The sequence below is a fragment of the Carcharodon carcharias genome, chromosome 7 (assembly GCF_017639515.1).
Source record: "Carcharodon carcharias isolate sCarCar2 chromosome 7, sCarCar2.pri, whole genome shotgun sequence".
Lineage (NCBI taxonomy): Eukaryota > Metazoa > Chordata > Chondrichthyes > Lamniformes > Lamnidae > Carcharodon > Carcharodon carcharias.
In genome coordinates, this window is record NC_054473.1 from 22,052,072 (window position 1) to 22,077,676 (window position 25,605).

The 25,605-nt window shown below is 40.8% G+C and overlaps 1 protein-coding gene across 17 annotated transcripts in view; it reads right to left on the reverse strand.

Annotated features, from left to right (window-relative positions):
- The window catches only part of setd5 (SET domain containing 5), a 175,017-nt gene that overhangs the window by 138,179 nt on the left and 11,233 nt on the right, over positions 1-25,605 (reverse strand). For 5 of the 17 annotated variants that reach the window (XM_041191273.1, XM_041191285.1, XM_041191284.1 and 2 more), the window contains exons 2-3: positions 10,301-10,323; positions 6,961-7,087 (exon numbers count right to left, since the gene is read on the reverse strand). The exons of 5 other annotated variants lie outside the window; for them this stretch is intronic. The gene's annotated coding sequence lies outside the window, so the exon portion shown is untranslated. Of the gene's footprint in view, positions 1-1,554; positions 1,622-6,960; positions 7,088-10,300; positions 10,324-25,605 lie in introns of all 17 variants that reach the window. 7 more of the 17 variants (XM_041191277.1, XM_041191281.1, XM_041191278.1 and 4 more) reach the window with 4 other exon arrangements.

Consider the following 25,605-nt stretch of genomic DNA (forward strand, 5'->3'; position numbering starts at 1 on the left):
CTATCAAAGTGCACATGAAATCATTATATTTAGTAGCTCATAAATGTTACAAGAAGCCTTAACTTCTTTAAGGCAGTCCCTTTGCAACTGAGATGGAACTTTAAACCTCACTGCTTTCAGCTCAAAAGTAATGGAGCCTGAAATTCCTTTTGTTTGAAACCAGCAAAGAAATTCCTGGTGGGTTATTTGGTACATACAGACTATAACTAGGCCATACAACTACAAAGTCTTAGATTGAACTACAACTCCACGCAGAGTTTGGCGAATAAGTGTCATTAAGGATGCTACAAGTGAGCTCAGCATCCTTGGAGTGATTCTCCTAGCAGATAATCACAATTCAGTTAACTCTTTTAGAAAACACATATGCACATAAAAAATAAAGCAGTGACAGGGTCATGTTAAGCTGTTATGCCCCTATAACAAAATAGCCTGCTGCGCTCCCTGTGCGGCCAGAGGGGGGGGGATTCCCTCAGCTGAGAGTGCGCTCTTTCACACATGTGCGCGAAAGAGTGTGATCATCTCCCTGAGGCTAAGTGCTGCCTCAGGCAGATCAGCGCCAAATTTAAAAATGGTCAATGTACAAAAATAAAATTTCCCTGACATTTCCCCTCATGAGCTGGTCCATCACTTTTAATCAAACTTTTATTAAATTTTTTAAAACCCACATGAAACCTCATCCCACCAGTGAATGAAGTTTCATGCTTTTTCTGAAGCCTGCCAGGGCTCCAGGCCTGCCGCCAACCTTAGGAATGGGCAGGTCCATTAATTATTTGAATTAGTTTTTAAATGGCCTCAATAGGCCGTTGACAGGTCGGTGGGTGCACAGCTGACTCAGCTGCGCTCTCGCCTACCTGAAAATTGAAATGACGCGAAGTGACGTCAGGAGTTCCACCCGACGGAATCCTGCATCATTTTACGCATCGGTGAGCAGGCCCCGCCCGCCACTCACCAACCTCACTATCCTGGCCATGGTGTTTCTTGCAATGCCAGAGAGTACAGCGTTTAACCAGTGTTTTTAATATATGTGATCCCAAGCACTTAACAAAGATCAAGGAAAAGGATGCTGAGCTAAGTAGTGACAAATTCAGAAGGGGTGCAATGAAAGCTTGTTCAAGAAAATGGCTTTTGAGAAAGTTTTTCAAGGAGAGAAGAGCAGCGAGAAAGTTTGTGCAGGAAGTTCCATAGAGTCAAGGAGGCCAAAAGGTTTTGCCACTATAAACAGGGTGAGGGGATGGGGAAATGCACAAATGGTCCCAGTCTGGAGCACGGGAGGAATGTATTTGCTGTGGAGGATGCAAGATTGGATAGGATGGATCTGAAAATCAGGATTTTGAATTTGATGTGTTCTAGCACAGGAAGCCAAGAGCAAACAAAACTTAAGTACTTAGTATACAAAAAATCGAACATGAGAGGTCAGAAAAAAAGGACTTTGATGAAATTAAATGCAGAAATGATCAACGATGCATTTTTTGGAGGCACGGAGGGCTGAGTTATTGGAAGAAGCAATGTTGTGGAGGTCTTAGTGATAGATAGGATGAAGGGTTTTCAGCTCACCTATGGGTTGGAACAGTTTCATAAAGTCTGGTTCACACTGAGCGAGTGGTGGGGAGGAGGATGCAACCTGGAACAGAATCAATCATTTGAGTCAGTGGAAGATGGTGATGGGTTGATTTACCTTTTGCCTATTCACTGTTCAGGTATTTTTAGATGATTGTGCACAACATTTTCTGTTGCCATTTGATTCTGTGTTGCATTTTTCCTGGAAGTAATAAGTACCGAATACTCTATCCCAAACTCCAAGGATGCTGCCAATGATGCACTGCTCCTTTAACCCTTTTAATTATTTTTATTTATTCCTTCATGGGGCGTGGGCCAGCATTTATATCTAATGGCCTTTGAGAAGGTGGTGGTGAGCTCCCATCTTCAGTCCATGCAGTCCATGTGGTGTAGGTACACCCACAGTGCTGTTAATGCTCTTGTATATTAAGAATGAACATATTAGCCCTTAATCCTGGCAATGTTAGCTTGCCAAAGGGTAAATTTTCTCTTTTGCAAAACTGACTCTGCTACTGCCAGCTCTAACAAGTAAAATCAGAGGTACCCTGGTGACCAAGTTCAGGTCCCATCAAATCAACGAGACTTAATTTAAAATAAAAAAAATCAGTGATCATACAGCCTAAATGTATTTTGAAAATGCTAAAGTGGAACATGGTTTTTGTTTCTTGTTTATGTAGCTGACAAATCATTTTATTGAGTCAATTATAAAATATATGGTGATTAACGTTAAGAAAACATTGGCCCTCTAGAGCAAAACCCCAGGTTTCTGCAATTCTCTGGTGCCGGTACCAGTAGTTCTTGGCCGCAGTAAACCAAATGACTACAGCAATATTTTAAATGACAAGAAAAAATCTGACCCGAGAAAAGGGAAGTAGTAGTACAATTCTGTTGTCAATAATATGCAACAGTTGGGAGAACTTGTGTGGTCATTTAACCGAATTTCCAGGCTTTGAAATTTTAATTTCAGTTTTTCTACACATCACAAATGACTTCAGGATAAGCCAAGCAATTCCAGACACTTCCATTTCTTCACATACATGGTGGAAATCTCAAGACCATCCAATTCAGCAAAAACAATGCCTTTAATTGGTATATGATCTAACAACTCTGTTTTTACAAATTAAAATCAGATTGTTGCTAGTTGGCAGTACATAGTACCATGAGGATAGGTGGTACACAATCTCTATTTAACCCAGCACTCCTAGTAATCTTGTATTCTCAGCTGCAAGAAGGAACTGAAGGATAGGCAATTCTCCTCCAAGGAAAACTATTGTCAGATCTCTCAAACACCTAATAACTAGAAGCATTGTTCAGAGGTCTAGGACACATTGATTATTTACTTATTTAGCGAATGCAAATCCCCAAAGCCAAGTTTTACAGACAGGAGGGATTTAATTTAAACAGCCTTGTTTCTCCTCTCACCACACATCAGTAAATAGAAAGGTGCTTGATTTGCTTCCCCTTTTATAAGCGGTGGCTTATTTCCCAGCCCCTCAGATTTGGTGTAATCCAATTTCTATTAATAACCCCACAGCAAACTCATGATCAGATAAAATTAAAGGGTTAGTTTAATAAGTTACATGCTCAAAATGCAGGGGACGGGGTCACCATGTAGCCCCCTTTGCACTCATACAGTAAAAGAAAGATTGACAGGACAAAGACCACAGAGAAAAGAATTATTGTTTCACGTGAGCCCAGAGTCCAGAATCAAAGTCCAAGCAGGTACTCCAACACAGAAGTTGGCAGGCTGAAAACTGAAGCTGTATAATTCACTTTTTCAGTAGAGTTGACTTCCACGATGAGATAGACACAGAAACAGTATAGATGAGGCTAGGTATTCATTCTAGGCAGAGCCCTTTTTCTGTGTTGCTGCTCGCAAATAGTGAAATGGCAGTCTGAGTTTTCAGCACAGCAACGCAATATAACTGGTTCCACCAGCTAGAGGGACACATCACATGACTCCCACCTCTCCACTCTGGCCTTGACAAAGGATGTGTATCCCTTTGTCCCTGAGATTGTTAAATGTTCTAACAATTAAGACTTGAAAGGAAAGTTGCAGGGTCCTCTGTCCAAGGAACAGATAGGTTCCAGTTGGCCAGGCCTGGATTATGAAATGCATTTGGCCTTTGTACAGTTCTTTTTGAATCTGATCTCTGCAGCCCACAGGAGGTCACTAGGGTCTCTTCAGGGATAACGAGATGCAAATTTCTGCAATACCGCCATGATAGTTCCTTTTGCTCAAAGGGTCAGACAGACATGACTGCAGGCCTTTTAAAAGGATCTTTGTCCAGTTTTAAAATTTTAGAAATTAGCCATGAGGATATCTATACACATCTTATAAAAATATAGTGTGAGGTTTTCGCCCTGACACTAGCAATAGCCTCCTCATTTGTTGAGTTTAAAGGTGATTAGTCTGCAACTTAGTCTGTAGAGGGGGCACTTCTCGGCAATGTGCAGCATTTTTTGTGTCTTTCCACAAGGGCATAAGGGGTTTGTACTGAGGCCTCAGTAGTGAAGACTGGCTGCACATGTCCTGAACCTATATAGCAAGGACCACTGTTGCCATGGCAGTTCAAAGCCTGCCATTTGACAGATGGGGTTCGTTACAAGGAACTTGTTAGTGACTTCTCATGTTTCCCATTCCTTAATCTAATGGATGTCTGCTGATGAATCTTGCTCAGGAAGGGTGCTCCATATGGGAGCTGAGATGGAAAGCAGGCAGATGGGTTGAACAGGTCATCGTGAGTGTTAAGTGAGATGCAGCACAGTTTGTTTCAACCAGCTTGCAGGTTTTCATCAGTCAGTGGATTTGTGGCAGAGCAGTGTTTGCAAGGAGGAAGCCAGGGAGGGGTATTGAGCAGAGAGTTCCAGTTATGATGTGCATTCAATTGAATGTCAACAGAAATACAAAACTAGTCTCAGTAATGGTGCCCATTACAGCTATCAGATTGTTGCAAAAACCCACCTGGTTCACTAATGTCCTTTAGGGAAAGAAATCTGCCATCCATACCTGATGTGGCCTACATGTGACTCTAGACCTACAGCAATGTGCTTGACTCTTAACTGCCCTCTGAAATTGCCTAGCAAGCTACTCAATTCAGGGGCAATTCAGGATGGGCAACAAATGCTGGCTCTGCCAGCGACACCACATCCCATGAAAAGATAAAGAATTGGGGTTTTACTTGAGCAAATATACAGTAAAGAGACACTTACTGAAAATATGTCTGGTTGAGTTTGGAGATATATGCTTGTAATATTTCACTCTAAATGTCACTAAGTAAAGACAGGCTCCAGTATTATCCTTCACCAGCTGGCTTTCTGGACTTTATTACCTCCATGACCTCAATATACCCAAAAGGTTTGATACTCATTAAATATGGTCACTGCTGTAAAGCAGGGCAACCCCAAAGTCAATTTGCACATACTCTGGTCCAGAAACAGCTATGTGATAATGGCCAGATAAGCTGTTTGTGATGTTGGCTGAGGGATAAATACTGCCCAGGACAGAATACTCCCTGCTTTTCTTCAAATTGTACCACAGTATTGTTCCATCCTATGGCACCAGGTTTAACACCGCACCAAAAGTGTCAGCTTGACCACACTGGTAACACTTGCAAGTGAGTCAAAGATTAAAGCCTCAAGCACCATTTTGGGACATGAACACATATCTTTGAGGCTGATCCTCTATTCTAATACTGAAATATGGTTAAATTACTGGAGGTGCAAGAAATAATTTGGTTCAAGCACATACTAATTAACCAATGGCATTTTTCTAAGTGCAGAGAGTTGTGTGCCCTGACCAACATTCTTCTCAACTTCCACTACCTAAAATTACTTAGTCATCTCACTGCTATTTGTCAACTTTTGTTTAATGACATTCCTGTGAAGCACTTTGAGATGCTTTACTACATTAAGAGTGCTATATAAATGCAAGTTGTTGTTGTAGAAATCTTATTAAGAGTGCAAGCATAGAATCTTACAGTGCAGAACTAAACTGTTCAGACCACCACTTCATTCTGTGCCAACTAGTCTTACTCGCCCATTCATTTCTCATGGCCCTACAAATACTTGCTTTTCAAGAATATTGAATTTCTTTTTGAAAGTTACTACCTGTATTAAATTTGCTTCCAACTCAAATTCAGGTATTGCATTGCAGATCACAACAACATAATGCATAACAAAATTCTCATCTCTCCTGGCTCTTCTCCCAATTATCTTATCTCTCTGGTTAACCACTCACCCACCCTGATTAAATAAGGACATATTATTTCCAATCAAAGCCTTTCAATTTTGAACACCTCTATTAAAAACCCTTTAGCCTCCCAGTTCTGAGCAGAACAACCCCAGCTTCCCTGGTATCTCTATATAATTGAAGTCCCTCATTCCTGGTACCATTCTAGTAAATCTCCTGTGCACCCTCTCCGAAGCCTTCCCAAAGCATGGTGCCCAGAATTGGGCATAATACTCCAGCTAAGTCTAACCAGTGATTTATACAAGTTTAGCATAACTTCCTTGTTTTTATACTTTGTGCCTCTATTTATAGAGCAATGGATTTTTTTAGCAACTTGTTCAGCACTTCCAAAGGTTTGTGTTTTATGAACTCCAGCTCTCAGTTCCTGTGTTCCCCATGAAATTTTAACACATAGATTATATTCCCTCCCCTCATTCTTCCTTCCAAAATGGCTTCCACAATCACATGTATAACTGCAGTGATTTATGGTATGGAAAATGTTTTGGAATATTTCAGCATCTTGATGCTTGATAAGCATTATATAAACACATGTTCTTTCTTTCACCTTCAATTAACAGAATAGTTTCAGACATTGAAATACTTTATTTCGATCATAATTTTTTTACACTATAAATCTGGATTGGGGACACAGATTTAAGGTTTTGGGCAAGAGATGCAGGGGCTATGTCATGAAGAACTTTTTTTTAAACACAGTAAGTGGTTATGATCTGGAAATTACTGCCTAGGAGGATGGTGGAAGTGAAGCTATCAATAATTTCAGAAGAAAGTGGGGTGGGCACTTGAGAGAAATAAACTTACAGGGCTACATGGATAGAGCAGAGAAGTAAGACTAAAATAATATATAAACAAAAGACTGCAGATGCTGGAAATCCAAAACAAAAACAGAATTACCTGGAAAAACTCAGCAGGTCTGGCAGCTTCGGCGGAGAAGAAGAGTTGACGTTTCCAGTCCTCATGACCCTTCAACAGACAGTTCTGTTGAAGGGTCATGAGGACTCGAAACGTCAACTCTTTTCTGCTCCGCCGATACTGCCAGAACTGCTGAGTTTTTCCAGGTAATTCTGTTTTTGTTTTGGATTTCCAGCATGTGCAGTTTTTTGTTTTTATCTCTGTGTTTAATTGACTGCCACTGCTCTTCAAGAAATGCCTACCTTGAAGAAGTTCTGTTCATCTCTGCGACGAGAAGTAAGACTGACTGGGTTGTTCTAAAGAGCCAGTGTGGACCCAATGGGCCAAATGGCTTCCTTCTTGTGCCATAATGATTCTATGATCATTCACCTACACAAGTGAAAATATCAAAAATAATTCACTGGCTTTAAAGTACCTTTGGTTGTCCGGAGATGAGCCATGCATTATATAAATGCAGATATTTTTCTTTACAGCAGTAATTGGGATCCCCACTCATAAATAATTTTTGTCCCTTAAGTAAAAAATCTGATTATAAACTTCTAGAAATATCAGTATGTGCGCAATGTAAAAAACATGTAAACATTTCCAGTTAAGTAAGTTACATTCACAAGCTACTCAATAAATTTACTTGTTTCTGACAAGTGAGTATCTAACATAGGACGCTCTGAAGCTTAGGTACAGAAACAAGCTGGGTGTCTAAACACATGGAATGCCACAAGCTATCCTTTAAATTCTATTCCAAGCTATTGAAAAATCCAATGGGTACAGTCCCTGTTTGTCTGAAACAGCATTCGGTCGCAATTCCTGCTTTCAGAGGCATACCTCATGTACCAAAGTCTAGATAGCTCATGCCCATGTAGTCAACATCCTAGGCTCAGAAGCTGCCAAACTTGCAGAGGGGGAATTAAGACTAGTTAAGGCTATGGCACACAGCACTGTAATCTTCACTTGCTTGGCTACACAGGATCACCATACCCATTAAGCTAATGGTTTAGCAAGTGGGAACAGTCACAGCTCTCATTGGCAGGTTAAAGAAGTTTAATAAGCCAAACTGGTTCAATAGTCTTCAGACAACAATTTTCTTGAGCACTACATAGCTTGCCTGAATTAGGTATCAGATAACAATTTCCTACGAACATAACAGCCTAGGAATTCTGAACCATTTTTAGATGCATGCTTTATACTCCACAAGCTAAACCTAAATTGAGCTTAGACACAAATATCATTTTTACCTGAGATCCAATTTAAAGCTAAAACATTGTAAATTGTCACAAGTATTTTTTTTAAGTCAAATGTTTTAGTCTGATTCTTGGTCAATCAAAATGCATTCCATTAATAAACTATCCTTCACTATATGCCAACTCTACAGCTTTTCTGCTATTATTAATCAAGTCCTAGGCATAAATATCAGCCTTCAAAACATTACAGCTGATACATATTTAAACATCAAGTTTCAGTTCAGTAACTTAACCAGTGCATACACAGAACACACACAAAAATACTTGTGCAGCCTATTCCATTTTAAGAGAAAGTCCAAGCCAGGTAAAAGACACACACTGATAAAGACCCCTCCAAGTACGTTTCTATCTTACCAGCATTAATCAGTTAACACTTCACAATCACTGCTCCAGATTAGCAGGAAATAACTAACAGCAGGAACTCCCTCAACAGATAAAATGTATTAGGCCTGAATTGAATCTTTATCATGACAATAATTTACAAAAGGTGACCACAGAGATAGGTCGATGGCAAGAGAGGCTATGCCCCGAGTAGCAATGCGAATCCACAAATGAAGGCTAAATGACTAATAAGTGGTCATTTCTGTCTCACCAGTGAAGGTATACCACAAACATTCCTCCCATCTAGACCAACTCGAACTACTACTGTTATAAATGGAGGCGGTTTTATTATCTTTAGATGAATGATTTCAAAATTTTTGTTTTTGGCAATCCTGTCATTATTGACACACTCCTGAAGATGCTCTGTCCTATCACGATGTCAACTAACCAAAGGACAATACTATTATTGCAGAAAATGTTTCTTTAAATTGTAAACTGCAACAGAAATAACATCTATTAAGTCAAATACAGAATTCTGATGTTGGACAGAAATCTGATATCGTCACACACACTGCCCAAGGTCCTGGGATCCCAGGCTATGCACCAAACTTAACTTTACATATTATTTATACAACTTCAGTTTCTAACTGAAAACCTAGAGTTATAATACAAGGACAGGCACCTATAACCAACAGTTATAGGAACATAGGACATAGGAGCAGGGATAGGGCATTTGGTCATTTGAGCCTGCTCTGCCATTTGATAAGATCATGGCTGATCTGCTTGTGGTCTCAAATCCACTTTGTCTGCCCCCCTTAACCCTTGACTCCCTTGTCTATCAAAAAACTATCCAACTCCGCTTTGAATAAATTCAATGGCCCAGCCTCCACTACTTTCTGGGGAAAAGAATGCCACGTACTAACGACCCTCTGAGAGAAAAAACATTTCCTCATCTCCATCTTAGAGAGTTGTCTTATCTCAAAGCAGTGCCCCCTAGTTCTAGTCTCCCCATCAATAATCTCTTCATCAATCTGGAGTTCTAAGTATAGCACAACGACTAAAAGGAATTGAGTGGAAGTAGGACAGGCCACAGGCAACAATAGGTAATCTAACATTTGTCTTAATTTGATTCCAGAAACAGGCCTGCATCAAAGTAATGCAAAATCTGGATTGGGGTACTGAAGATGATTGTGCTGACCTGTTTGCAATTCTGTAACACTAAAGTACTTGTTCACCCAGAATTGTGAAATCAAGACAGTAAAAGCCCTGTGATACCATGTACATTGTTTCAGCTAGCTGCCATACTCTTAGCATTTCATGCTAGAAATCCCCAACTGAAGTTGCACTGCTGTTAGAATGGCCTCTTAACTTTTCTCCTATTCCTTGCCAACAAGAACAAGAGAGGCAACCTACTACCCAATTTACTAACCTTTACTTACTGATGGGCTAGAAATCAAATAGTTCCTCAGGCTGTCAAGCCAATTCAGTACTATGTAAAAAGCCCTGCATGTATCCTCTCAATTGAAGCACATGTGTGGTAACAGTTAGAATTTCATTAATATGACCTTTTGGCATGAATTAAACTCTGATATTATTTCCAATATAACAGGCTATTCAACTACAGGCCAATAAAGATAAGGTAGCCAGAAGTTCACTAATTTTATGTGTAGATATGAGTGCTAACAGGGTAATTGTCTTAGTGCAAGAAAACATAAGGTCAAATCATTTACACATTACCTTGCTCAGAGCAAGGTTCAAACCCCAGATGGGAATTTGCTAAGAAACTAACAGTTTAGCCTTTTACCAACCTAAACGCTACAAGGTACAATCCAAACTCCACAGTGGAGGTGGATTATAGGTTGAAATAATTGGTACACAAATTCTGCAAAGCCCAAGTGACACCATTGATTGCAGATTCTACTTAAATAGGAATATTGATGAAATTTCACACAATAACAGAGATATAGCTGTAGGCCTAACACCAAGACATTGAATTGTTAATTCTTGAGAGTTGAAACCTTACCATATGCCAGCGAGTTTCTGCCCCTGGAGGAAGAAAGCAAATTTTGTTTCAGCTGTGCTTTCAAGAGCCAAACAATCAAAACATAAATCACAATTATATCTGATTCCCCATCTGTGAAGAATCCAGAGAAACCAACTAATGCTCAGAAATCTGAGCCTCAAAACCAAGCTTTCTTCATCCAATTAGGTTTTACTAAGATGCAAACTTTATAAATAATCTGAGCCAATCTGTTTCATAGTGTTTATTTGTGTAGCAGGACCCAATTCTCAGATCTTATCCAAAGTTGCATCCTGGGCTGTTCCAAGTTAAAGGCCACTATTGCTTTGTCAGCATGTTCTTAGTTACTGGAAATCTTCCTTTCACCTACCATCCTTGATGCCTCCCATTTAGTTCCAAAAAGCTGTGTTGTACAAGGTACCAACAGTGTGGCAGTGTTTATGCAATACTCGGAAACCAGAAGTAACAAAAGACTTGCATTTATATAGCACCTTTCGTGACCTCAAGGCATCCCAAAGTGTTTTATAGCTACTGAAGCATAGTCAGTGCTTCAAGCTCCCATAAACAGAAATAAGAAAATGACAAGAGAATCTGTTTTATTAATTTTGATTGAGGGGTAAATATTGGACAGAAGAATAGAAATAACTTCCCTGCTCATCTTGAAAATATTGTTTTTACCTCCACCTGAGACAGCAAATAGGCCCTCAGTTTAACATCTCAAGACAGCACCTTAGACAGTGTGGCACTCCCTCAATACCACACTGAAATGCCAGCTTAGATTTCAGTGCTCAAGTCTCTGGTGTGAGACTTGCAGTACTGGAGCCAATATCAAGCAGCACTCCTCAACTACCTAAATATATTCCAAAGTGTGTGCTCTCATCATCCGTCGGTCAATGGCAACGACCAAAAACATTAATGCTGCAGTTATCTTGACATTAATGGCGTTGGTTACCAGGCCACATTTAGAAACCTAAAATTGAGTAGCTTTCTGACTGAATTTTATAATTGGATCTAGTGTAATCAGTTTCATGGAAAACTGTTGCCATCACAGCCTGGGAGTTAATGCAAAATACAGTTCAATGATCCATTTTCAGAATGCTCCCAAGAGGTTACCTGAACCAAATCATTTTCCTTATGTTGTGCCAATTAAGAAACTACAACTTAGAGTCTCTGCTGGATCAATCAATCAATCAATTTGGAATATTCTTGTTGAAACAATGGTTTTTCAATAGTTTAAGACAAATGATGAAATTATACAAGTTCTATAATTTAATAGAAACGAATACAAACAGCATTCAACACATTTCTTGAAGCTAACTATGACAAATTCTTGTTCAGAGAAGATTATTTTGCTTGCAAACACTGATTTCAGATGTAAACTGCCCCAAGTGTTTCTTTTGTCTAGGCTGTGCCTATTACACTCCCATGGTTCCACAGCAAATCTCAGAATGCATAATTAGTATGTTGCTAGGTGAAAAGAGACAGGTGTTCTCACTTCAGCACACAATTTTCCACAACACAAGATCCAATTTTTTTTTTATTCATTCAAGGATGTAGGCTTCGCTGGCTGGGCCAGCATTTATTGCCCATCCCTGGTTGCCCTTGAGAAGATGGTGGTGAGCTGCCTTCTTGAACCGCTGCAGTCCATGTGGTGTAGGTACACCCACAGCACTGTTAGGAAGAGAGTTCCAGGAATTTGACCCAGCGACAGTGAAGGAACGGTGGTGAGTGACTTGAATGGGAACTTCTAGGTGGTGGTGTTCCCATCTATCTGTTGCCCTTGTCCTTCTAGATGGCACTGGTCATGAGTTTGGAAGGCGCTGTCAAAGGAACTTTGGTGAATTCCTGCAGTGCATCTTGCAGATAGTACACACTGCTGCTACTGTGCATTGGTGGTGGAGGGAGTGAATGTTTGTGGAAGGGGTGCCAATCAAGCAGGCTGCTTTGTCCTGGATGGTGTCAAGCTTCTGGAGTGGTGTGGGAGCTGCACTCATCCAGGCAAATGGGGAGTATTCCATCACACTTCTGACTTGAGCCTTGTAGATGATGGACAGGCTTTGGGGAATTAGGAAGTGAGTTACTCGTCACATGATTCCTAGCCTCTGGCCTGCTCTTGTAGCCATAGTATTTATATGGCTAGTCCAGCTCAGTTTCTGGTCAATGGTAACCCCCAGGATGTCGATAAGTGGGGGATTCAGTGACGGTAATGTTATTGAACAGCAAGCTGCAATGGTTGGATTCTCTCTTGTTAGAGATGGTCATTGCCTGACACTTACGTGGCCAGTATGTTACTTGTCATTTGTCAGCCCAAGCCTGGATATTGTCCAGGTCTTGCTGTATTTGGACATGGACTGCTTCAGTATCTGGGGAGTCGCAAATGGTGCTGAACATTGCTGATGATTGCACAAACATCCCCAGTTCTGACCTTAAGATGGAAGGAAGGTCATTGATGAAGCAGCTGAAGATGGGTGGGCCGAGGACCCTACCCTGAGGAACTCCTGCAGTGATGTCCTGGAGCCGAAATGACTGACCTCCAACAACCATAACCATCTTCTTTTGTGCTCAGTATGACTCCAACCAGTGGAGAGTTTTCCCTCCGATTCCCATTGACTCCAGTTTCGCTAGGGCTCCTTGATGCCTCACACTGTCAAATGCAGCCTCGATGTCAGGGGCAGTCGCTCTCACCTCACCTCAGGAGTTCAGCTCTTTTTCCATGTTTGAAACAAGGCTGTAATGAGGTCAGGAACTGAGTGGCCCAAACTGGGTGTCAGTGAGCAGATTATTGCTAAGCAAGTGCCGCTTAATAACACTGTTAATGACCCCTTCCATTACTTTACTGATGATTGAAAGTACACTGATGGGGCTACTGTTTGGCTTGGTTGGATTTGTCCTGCTTTTTGTGTACAGGACATACCTGGGCAATTTTCCACATAGCCGGGTATACCCATGGTGCCAGTGATGTAGCTGTACTGGAACAGCTTGGCTAGGGGCGCAACAAGTTCTTGAGCACAAGTCTTCAGTACTATTGCCTGAATCTTGTCAGGGCCCACACAGCCTTTGCAGTATCCAATCCCTTCAGCCATTTCTTGATATCACGTGCAGTGAATCAAATTGGCTAAAGGCTGGCATCTGTTTTCAGGGGACCTCCAGAGAAGGCCAAGGTGGATCATCCACTCAGCACTTCTGGCTGAAGATTGTTGCAAATGCTTCAGCCTTATCTTTTGCACTGATGTGCTGGGCTCCCTCATCATTGAGGATGGGGATACTTGTGGAGCCTCCTCCTCCAGTGAGTTGTTTAAATGTCCACCACCATTCATGACTGGATGTGGCAGGACTGCAGAGCTTCGGTCTGATCCGTTGGTTGTGGGATCGCTTAGCCCTATCGATCACTTACTGCTTATGCTGAGTGCCATGCAGATAGTCCTGTATTATAGCTTCACTAGGTTGACACCTCAGTTTTTTAGGTATACCTGATGCTGCTCCTGGTATGTCCTCCTGCACTCCTCATTGAACCAAGGTTGATCCCCTGGCTTGATCGTATGGCAGAGTGGGGGATATGCTGGGCCATGAGGTTACAGATTGTGATTGAGTACAGTTCTGCTGCTAATTGCCCACAGCGCCTCAATGATGCCCAGTCTTGAGTTGCTAGATCTGTTCCAAATCTATCCTATTTAGCACGGTGGTAGTGCCACACAACATGATGGAGGATATCCTCAATGTGAAGGCGGGACTTTGTCTCCACAACGACTACGTGGTGGTCACTCCTACCGAGAGTGTCATGGACAGATGCATCTGAGGCAGACAGGTTGGTGAGGATGAGGTCAAGTATGTTTTTCCCTCTTGTTGGTTCCCTCACCAATTACCGCAGATCCAGTCTAGCAGCTATGTCCTTTAGAACTCGGCCAGCTTTGTCTAAAGTGGCGCTACCGAACCATTCTTGGTGATGGACATTCAAGTCACCCACCCAGAGTACATTCTGAGCCCTTGCCACCCTCAGTGATTTCTCCAAGTGATGTTCAACAAGGATTCATCAGCTGGGGGAGGGCAATATATGGTAATCAGCACGAGGTTTCCTTGCCCATGTTTGACTGCAGACCCCATGAAGTCTTGTGGCATCAAGTCAATGTTCAGGACTCCCAGGGCAACTTCCTCCCAAATGTATACCAGTGTGCCACCACTTCTGCTGGGTCTGTCCTGCTGGTGGGACAGGACACACCCAGGATTGGTGATGGTGGTGTCTGGGACAGTATCTGTAAGGTATGATTCTGTGAAAATGACTATGTCTGTGAGACAGCTCTCCCAATTTTGGCACTAGCCCCCAGATGTTAGTAAGGAGGACTTTGCAAGGTCGACAAGGATTGAGACTGCCGTCATCATTTCCAGTGCCTAGGTCGATGCCAGGTGGTCCACCCGGTTTCATTCCTTTTTTGTGACTTTGTAGCGGTTTGTTACAACTGGCTTGCTAGGCCATTTCAGAGGGCATTTAAAAGTCAACCATATTGCTATGGGTTTCCTTCCCTAAAGGACATTATGAACCAGATGGGTTTTTACAGCAATCGACAATGGTTCCATGGTCATCATTTTAATTCCAGATTTTTATTGAATTCAAATTCCACCATTTGCCGTGGCGTGATTCAAACCCAGGTCCCCAGAACATTATCCTGGGTCTCTGGAGTTCTAGTCCAGCGACAATACCACTACACGCCGCCTCCCACCATTAACAACTACTATTTTTCTCTCCTCCTCTAGTGAAGTTTAGTGTTAGTCTCCTAATAAGCAAATAACTGATATAGACATCAAGACTGTTTTTTTGTACATTTGTTCCTCTACAACTAGTGAAGCCAACATGTCCATCACTGATCACTCTAGATGCAGTTACCCGTGACTGGACCATAGTCACGCCCATGTAACTGACCACCTTGATCTGATCCCAGTCATCTGCACATGATAAATTCCTCCAAGGGTAACCAAGTATACATTTAAATCACTATTTCCAAATTAAACTGGAATATGAGATTTTTCAGATTAATTTGGAATTGGTAAAATTGGCTCGAGAATTGTACAATGTAAAGAACCATTTACCATTTGAACACAAACCCCAAAAACATAATAATGCAGCTTTGGCCATAAGCAAGTCTCCCCTATACATGAGAAAATCTTATTTAAGAATATCAGTAATATAATGTACTCCATCTGAATCATTTAAGGACTACTACTTAATATGAAAAGTCAGTTTCAAAAGTACAATTGGTCCTTTTTGCAGAGATGTATCAGCAATTTTGATGATCTAATTAGGCAATAATAGTCCTATAATGTTTGTAGCAGCTCTGTGAAAAGGATCATGTATTTTTAGGTGTCAACGATAGCTCGGTAGGTAGCACTCTTGCTCAAGTCCCAATATAGTGATTTGAGCACAAAGTTTAGGCTGATATTCCAGACAGTGCCAAGAGAGATGCTATTTTTCAGATGCGATATTAAACCGAGGTCCTGTCTGCTTTCTGATATAAAAAGATCCACTGGTGCTATTTTGAAGGAAAGCAGGGGAGTTCTCTCCGCTATCCTGGTCAATATTTATCCCTCATTCAACACCACTAAAGAACAGATTATCTGGTCATTCTTCTTGTTCTTAGGTAGTCCCTCAGGATCATGGATTAATTGCTTCCACTCCGGTTTGATGGCTTCTAGGATGACTGATAAGCCCAATGCACAATCTGTAGATGCTCCCACATGCAGGGCAGGAGGCGTTTGAAGGATCCAGTACTTGAGTTGTTTAGAGGTTTTGTGTTCTCTCCAATGCCTCAATTTCAACGCTGCATGTTCCTCACTAAGTCTCTTGATATGTGCGGAGCCTTCAGAATGAATATTCTCCATCTTGGTCAGTCACAGGCCAGGGACTCCTATGAGTCGAATGTTTGACCTCTTCAGGGATGTTGCTAGGCTTCAGCATCGGGAAACACCCTCTCTGAAAAGACTTCCTTCACCCAACAGTGTATAACATAAATCCTTGGTGCTGAATCATCCCTGATTATCATTAATAATTCACCTCACTGACAGTTTTCCTCAGTATCTAACAACGATTTTTAAACAATTATTAAAGTCAACAGAGACTTCCCCATGAATCTGCTGATACAGACATTAGAGAGCTTACAGGTTTGATATATATGCTGTGCTAAATTAGTTCACTTACACAGGGCAAGGATTAGGATGCTACATTTTAGTCCTTTCTCTCCCTTGCTGGATTTGAGCACACTAACTGGGCAGGCACTTTGTGCAGTTTTGACTGAGCATGCACTCAGGGGTGCTATCCTCTGGATGAGGCACTAGACCTAGGGCCTATTTGTCAGTTCAGGGAATGTTAAAGATTTCACAGTACTATTCAACAATGAGGCATTCTCCCTGTCATGGCCAATATTCTTTGTTCAACCAGTACTACCAGGTGAACTGAACTACATCTCATTGCTGTTTGTGGAATCTTTTTGTGCACAATGTTGGTGTCCATCTGTTCGACAATAGTGAATGCACTACAAAGTAAGCAAGATAAAAGTAAAACTGATTTGCTTTTAAATAATGCCATTCAAGGTCCCAAGTGAAAAATGCCTTGCGTTTATAGCTTTCATGACCTCAGGACATTCTAAAACACCTAACAACAAATGAAGTACTTTTGAAGTCAAAATAAAAATACCTGGAAAAACTCAGGAGGTCTGATAGCATCTGCAGAGAGGAACACAGTTAACGTTTCAAGTCCATATGACTCTTCAACAGAACTAAGGAAAAATAGAAAAGTTCTGCTGAAGAGTCATACGGACTCAAAATGTTAACTGTGTTCCTCTCTGCAGATGCTGTCAGACCTGCTGAGTTTTTCCAGGTATTTTTATTTTTGTTTTGGATTTCCAGCATCCGCAGTTTTTTGCTTTTATCTAAGTACTTTTGAAGTATTTATTGCTGTAATATAAGAAATGTGGCAGCCAATTTATGCACAGCAAGCTCCCACAAACAGCAATGTCTTAATGATCAGATAATCTGCTTTACAGGTGTTAAGTCAATTGCTGACAGTAGTGTTGAATCTCAAGGCTCTTCAATGCACTACCTCAAGCAATGTCACCCTTATACAAGGAAGACTTGCATTTATATAGCATCTTTCACAACCATAGGGCGTCTCAAAGAACGTTATAGCGCTTCTCGAATTGTAGCTTCTGCTGTAATGTAGAAATCTCACCACCCACTACTCAAAGTATAGTTTGGCCTAGATCTTAGTCTTCTGGGTATTTCTGTTTAGTCCTTAGCTAACTCAACACCAGCCACTGAGTATGCATTTTTCCCATTTTTGCTTTCTAGGTGCTATGCTTTATGCTTATCTGCCACTGTTGTTGACTTATATATTTTATCCAGCTGATTTATTTTCTGAACTGTCTTCTCCAAATCCACAGCCTGTTCCTAGTTTGGTACCTGTTGCAAGTTTGACCAATTTTCATTGAGTTTCAGAATGAAAGTAATTTATATGAATTATACTGTTACCCTGTAACCCAACACTGTACCCTGGGGCACCCCACTCATTGTTCCCCACAACCAAACATGACTGCTCTAATAAGCATTCATGGTGATTCCAAAACAGTGCATGCTTCGGATTATTTTTGAAGCACTTTCACTGTTATGTTGACAAACATGGGAGTCACTCTCAGCAAAGCAAGGCCTCACAAATATCAATGAAACAAATGACCAGCTGCTCTGTTTTAGTGTTATTAATTGTGCAATGAACGTTGGCCAGGGAAACACAAAAAATCCCTGCACTACTCAAAAAAATTGCTAAGGTATGTTTTGAACAGGCAAACAGCACCTCAGTTTAACAACCTAAAGATTTATCACATGTATAGCATTTTGGGATATTTGAGATGCATGGTGCAAACATGCTTTGCCTGTGTCATTTCTCGCTCTACAATAGGAAAAGAGGGACCTGTGGGTGCATGTGCATTGATCTTTGAAGATGACAGGCCATATTGAGAGAGTGGTTAGCAAAGAATATGGGATCTTGGGCTTCATTATAACCTTTATAAGGCTAAAACTAGAGCATTGTATCCAGTTATGGTCACCACACTTTAGGAAGAATGTCAAGGTTCTTGAATGATTGCAGGGAAGATTTCCCCAAATTGTTCCAAGGATGGCAGGATTTTAGCTACAAGGATAGGTTGAAGCTGGGGTTGTACTCCTTGGAGTATAGGAAATTGAGAGGAGATTTGTTAGAGGTGTTCAAGAGTATGACAGGTTTGGATAATAGACAAGGAAAAACCATTCCCTTTAGCTGATGGTACAAAAATGAGGGGACACAGATTTAAGATTTTGGACAAGAGATGCAGGGGGAATGTGAGGATGAACTTTTTTATGCAGCAGGTGATAATGGTCTCAAACTCGCTGCCCACCAGGGTGATGGAAGAGGCAATGATCTCAAAAGGAAATTGGATGGGCACTTGATAGAAATAACCTTACAGGGCTCCGGGGTTTAGAGCAGGGGGACGGGACTGACTAGATTGCTCCATGGATGGCCAGCATGGACTCAATGGATTGAACAGCCTCCTTCTGTATCAGAAATTATTCTATGACAAAAGAACAAAGCAACTCCCCTCCCAGTTAGGGAGCAGAAAATTGGTCAAGTTCCCCAGTTAGGGAGCAGGTAATTGGTCAAATTCTTGACTAATTTTCTGACTCCAGATGAAGATTTGTGTGGGGAGAACTGAAGATTCACAATCAGCCACAATGATCTATGAGCTGTATAACCTGCTGACCGCTCTAGGATCCCACATCAAGATTGATCACTTTGACAAGGTATCAGAGGGCAACCAGTGTTGACAGAAATCTCTGCTGGTTGGCTGATATCAGCCAGAGATGCTGGGAAGGCATTACAACTGACCTCAGAAAATGTCAGTCATAGCTGTTGCTCTTGGTCACTACCCAACAATCCCCACTACTGAAAATGCCTTCATGGATGCCAGGTGGCCCTAGTGTGAGACTTCCTATGTAGCCACTCAGTCTCTCTGATGAGCAGCTAAGCAGTCTACAATTACAAAAAGCCTTAGAAATTGGAAGAAACATTTTTCCATCACAACATAAACCTCAACATTTAATGCTGAGTACTGAAGGTGCAGAACTAGGATTTTTTTTTATATCAAGTGTTCCAGAAAATGCACTGCAAATGTCTCGACATTTTTATCGTTCAGATGCACTGGCAAAATTGGTGAATACACTTAGTGATTAAATCACGTTGCCAATGCACTCTGTTCTACTCACCAACAGTATGCTTCTCTCGAGACACCCAGTATGGTCAACATTTCCTAATTCCTTTGACTTTTCCTCACCAGCTCATTGGTGTGAAGAGTGGACGGAAGGTAGGCATTTAAATAACTTATCTTATCTGACTCTTCAGACCATCAACAGTCTAAGTTGTAGTTGGACACTTTGGAAACACTTTTGACCTGGACAAGGACTGTCCATCTCAAATCTTCACCTATGAGGCCTTTGTGATGACAGCAAATGTCCTTGAGGACAAAAACAAACCAAGTCTATATCACTGAATCACGCCCACTAACTAAACCATCTGGTGGTCTATACGCTTTGCATCCAGCTGATGACTATTCTCAGAGGAATAGAATTATATAGCAAGTCCACATATATGTTACATAGTGAAAATTGCACCCACTGGTATGCATCTTTACTTGCATGAAATAAATGTCTGTATTGTACTGCCAGTCCTAGGTTCCTCAGTATCATATCAATTCTTCTATTTTCCCTCTGCACCCCAAGGACAGAACAAATTAGCTGATGTAGACCATATCTTTAATGATTTAAACTAACTTATTCTGTTTTTGATTGTTATAGGCTACATCGGCATCTGAAATAATGAAAGCTGCTCAACTTTTCTACCTTAAAAGGCATCCTCGTAGATCTTATTCAGAATTTTAAGCACCACTGTTGATGCTTTGTAAAGGAAGCTCCTGAAATTGACCCACTAGAATGAAAATAAAAGGTTTTGTTTTTATTATTCACAGGGCTTATTTTTGCTACTTTAAACTCTATTACTTTAAACTTTTTCTATTGAAACATTCCTCAAAGCAATTATAAATTTCTCAAGCGTTGCAGTGTGTGTGTGTGCACGTGTGTGTGTAAATTTCTCTAGCGTTGCAGTGTGTGTATGTATCTATTCAATAAACTATATTTGAAATTGGTCAATTCTTTTGTGTGGGCATTTGATACAAATGGAAAACGAAAAGGTCATACCTCTGAGAAAAAATTGTCAACAAGAAGTAGTTTGACCAACTGAGATGGTTCCATAAAATATTACTTTGCAACAGTTTGCAAACTGTGTGCGTTTAGGGCAGGAGTAAAAGCACAACTGGTTTGCATTATTTTATTCAGAAACTCTATTTGCATTGGACATGCGTGACCCACCTACTCACAATGACATTCTCAACTAAGAATGAAATTCTTTCATTTTAATAGATACCAGCCATGCAACAGGTAGCTAGAGATCACTTTCAGTTTCCCATACTTAAAGCAATATTATAGACTTAAAATTAATGCTCAGTCATTTATTTTTTCTTAGACGGATTTGATCAAGGCTTTAACCTGAGGCTAAGCAATGTACCCACAAAGGGCCAGGCCACGCTATACCTAATCCCCACCAGGCACCAAAATAACACTCCCATTCCTGCATCACCTAGCACTGAGCTAAAAGCAACACTCCAGAGACACAGAAGATTTCACACCATACTTTGGTTGCCACACACCTGATTGCATTGACAGTGATGTGAAGAGGGCAAAAATTTTAAAGGGGAAGGGAGAAACCATACCTAAAAATTGAAGAAAAATTTCACACTACACTGAGAACTTAAAACGTACAAATTGATTTCAATATTTAGAGAAAGGTAAAATAACATTTAAGACCACAGCTAAACAATATATACTGAACAATCCGTCCAAATTTTACTTTGGGCATGTTAGATTCTTCCATAAAGTAATGTTTCCTTTTCCTAGCAAAATAAAATGAAACCTAAAGCATCCTCTCTCATGTATATGACCCTATTTTTAGAAATGATGATTGCTGCAGCAATTCAGCAGCTGGTCTAATGACAGTTTGGCAAAGTAAATCCTGGTGAAACTCATAAGTATTCCTGGTAAATGCTCACAAACATACTCCTTACAATGGAGAACACACCACTGGGATGAGCTTCCAACTTAGAAATTATCTTACATGTAAAACACTGAAAGGATCTGTAGCACCACCAGACATTTCCCTGAATTCTTCTTAATACGTGCCTTGTAATATATTAACCAGGGGAAGAGAAAAGAGAAGTTAAGAAATAAACATTCAAACTGATATTTTGATTTGTTTCCAATTATTTTGCTTCACACTATCTTAAGATGGTCAAATGTACTTATACACTTACTGTTCACCTGAAACTCTGAAATAATCAGGACAGTTTACTGACTCAGTACCCATAAAACACTGGGTCTTTCCTCATTTGAATGCTAAAGCTGGGATTAATGGCCATGGTAAAGCTTTCACCAACACAAAATCTAACAAATTCTAGTCAGAATAATGCTGGGTAAAATTTCTATTTATGCTGCTTTTGCTTTGTATATACACAACTATTTGACATTTTGGGAATGAATCGGATTCAAAATTAACAAAATCAAAAATAATTTCAATAATCTGAGGGAATGTAGCAATTCGTACCAAAAACAGCAGGTCTAGATTATAGAAATTGTAAAGTGTTCAATGTAAAGAACAGCAAACTCTGAAAAATTTGGAAAATAATGAATCATCTAATGAGAATAGGTTCAAAATTCTGCACATCTTCAGGTTTGTCATGTCACCCTCTCTGCTCTTAACATTGGTAACAAGATATCTTCAGTTACACACTTGCAGCTCCTTGGCTTGGTAAATAAATAATAGGCAAATAATGGCAGACATTGTTGGAGCCTATTTGTCACTGTTAGCAACATCAATATTCCACAATGCCTACAACCAATGATGGAATTAACTATAGTGTAGTTTAACAAGCCGCAATGTACAGGAAATGGTTGAAGTTATAATATAAATGCGTTTAAGAGAAAGCTAGACAAGCATATGAGGGCAAAGCGAATACATGTTTACAATGGTAGATGGAGGTGAGGATGGATGGGAGGAGATTGAGTGCTCGAGGAGCATACACATAGGCCTGGACTACTTGGGCCAAATGGTTGTTTCTGTGCCTTATCTCCTACGTAATCCTATGTAATATAGACTCAGATAAACTCAATAAAAGCTAACCAGGCAAGTGAAGACAGCCTTCTATGGCAAGTCAATCATCTAAAATAATCAGAGATATATGACCAAGCTGGTGGGCCTCTTCAAGATTGAAGAGCGGATACAGGAACAAAATATCCTGTTTATGTCAAAAATATAAAATCTTCAGTTGCTACACATCAACAGTCTTTATTAGTTGAAAATGTGAGCAAAGAGTACCATTGGTTAATGACTTAGGTCTGTAATTTTTTTTAAATAGCATCAACGGAAGAACTCTGTCCCTACCTGCATATGTTCAAATCCAGGGTTAACCATCACATGGAGGACCAGGAAAATTCTTGAGTTGGCCATTATCCCCAAAGTGTGATGCACAGTTGCCTTTAGCACCATATTACTACACACCTATCATTCAAAAACTCCCAATGAGTCAAATCCCAGGGAATTCACCTGTAAATTTGTGATAAGTGGAGCTCTGTGATAGCCGAGGAAGCCCCACCCCGCATGACTGCATCGCTACGTAACTCAACGTGCCGACAAACATGGTGCAAGTCAAAAACAACAAATTCAAAAACCAAATGAAAACACGGTAAAGTAGTAAATGTGTGATAAAGTCTTTATTCAATTTATTCACCCCTTTCAACGACCTGACCTTGTAAAAGGCCGGAGCTTTGCATTGACGTGAGTTAGCTCCAGAAAAACTCCATAATCTTTTTCTGCTCAGGCGAGTGGGTGGGCATTCACGGACGCTTCAGGGTCATCGGGCGCCTCAGACGCCTCAGTTGAAGGATGTACTGCATCAATAATTACATCATCTGTCAGTTCCATTGTGCAGCATACGGCATCGTCTGCCTCCTGACAAGTTTTCACGCCAGCCTCCTGCAGGCAAGCATAAAGTGCCTTGTCTTTGGATTGGTTGGCCTCAGCCTGTTCTGCCTCGTTATCAGTGTTTTGTGGAGCTGTAACCTGTATGAGCAGCAATACCTTTAACTTTCTAACAGGTTTAGCCACACTTGCAGGCTTTGCACATTCTTTCACAGGGGGACCTCAATGTCAAATGCTGTCTTGCCCAGCACACCACGATTTCGAGCTCTTGTGTGGTTTGACTCTGCTCTGATTGGTCGACACAGTCATATGACAAGATTAGAAAAGTTTGGTTAATCCGGAGTTGCCAGTGTGGAATTTATCATGGGCACCATTCCCTGGGATTTGCCACTCTGCCAGTGGGAATGGCTAAAGACTTTGACATAAACAAATTTTGTGTCATCTGAGTTTTGACTCATTGCAATTTCACTGTAATTATGTCTGTATGGACCATAGAAAGGTGTTTGTGGAGTCAATTCCTGACCTCATGTATACCACAGGAACTGCAATGCAAACTTATTGAATTCACTAAACCTGTTTTTGATTTTTGTACTGTGAGTTCACGCTAGTACCACTGATGCCAGAAATGTCTCATGGAGCCAGCTGCAACCTGAAGCTAAAAACCTACTGGGGTGAAGCACAGGCAGCAACGTCAAGAACATACAACTGCAATTTCTAAGTGGCTAGACTCAGTGAATCAATCAGATTTATCTTCAGGCTGCACAAGACCTGGACATCACAGGACACAAATAGAATAAAAAGAGTTGCACTTGTCCTCCCCAGAACTCACTTGACAGCAACTATATGTACGAAGAGCAGACCCCAGAAATTTAAGGGCTACATTTTGTAGTTTAAGGGTCTGACACATATAGGGTTAATGTGGGACTGAGTTCAGTGCCCCCCAGACAGTAATGTAAGAAAGCACTGGACCCACACTCAGGGTCAATCGAGTGTTGGACAGAGCCATGTGTACCAGCACATTCCACTACAGTTGGGGGTAATGTATTAGCACGGATAGAGGATTGATTAACAGACAGAAAACAGAGAGTAGATATAAACGGGGCTTTTTCAAGTTGTCAGGCAGTGAATATGGAGAATGGCAAGGGACCTCAGCTAATTACAATCTATATTAATGACTTAGATGAAGAAACAGAGAGTAATGTATCTAAGTTTTCTGATGATACCAAGCTAGGTGGAATGGTAATCTGTGGGGAGGACACAAAGAGGCTGCAAAGAGATATAGACAGGTTAAATGAATAGGCAATAAGACAGCAGATGGAATACAATGTAGGGAAATGTGAAGTATTCATTTTGGTCATAAGGATAAAAAAGCAGAATATTTTTTAAAAAGTAGGAACATTTTAAGTGTTGATGTTGAAAGAGGCTTGGGTGTACTGGTACAAGGAATCCAGAGGGTGTACTGGTACAAGGAATCCAGAAAGTTAGCATTCAGGTGCAGCATGCAATTAGCCTTTATTGCAATGGGATTGGAGTACAAGAATAAATAAGTCTTGCTACAGTTGCACAGGCTTTTGATGAGACTGCATCTGGAGTAGTGTGTGCAGTTTTGGTCTCCACATTTAAGAAAGGATACTTGCATTGGAGGCGGTACAGCAAAGGTTCACAAAATTGTTCCCGGGATGAGGGGGTTGTCCTATGATGAGAAGCTGAGTAAACTGGGCTTATATTCTCTGCAGTTTAGAAGGATGGGAAGTGATCTCATTGAAACTTACAAAATTCTGAAGGAGCTTGATAAGTTGGACACAGAGATTGTTTCCATTGGTCGGGGAATCTAAAACATGGGACACAGTCTCAAGACAAGGGGGCCGATCATTTAGGACTGAGATGAAGGGAAATTACTTCACTCTAAGGGTTGTGAATCTTGGAGTTCTCTACCTCAGAGGGTTTTGGATGTTTCATTGTGAGTACATTTAAGGTTGGGATAGACAGATTGTTGGTCTCTCAGGGAATTAGGAGTATTGGGGGGTGGGTGGGAAAAATTGAGTTGAAGCCCAAGATCAGCCATGATCTTACTGAATGGCACAGCAGGCTCTATGGGCCATGTGGTCTAACTCCTGCTCCTATTTCTTTGTGTTCACAGCTGATGAAACTTGAACAGGGTCCAGCCCAATTATTATTTTGCCTCCTAACAAACAAAACTTCAATGATG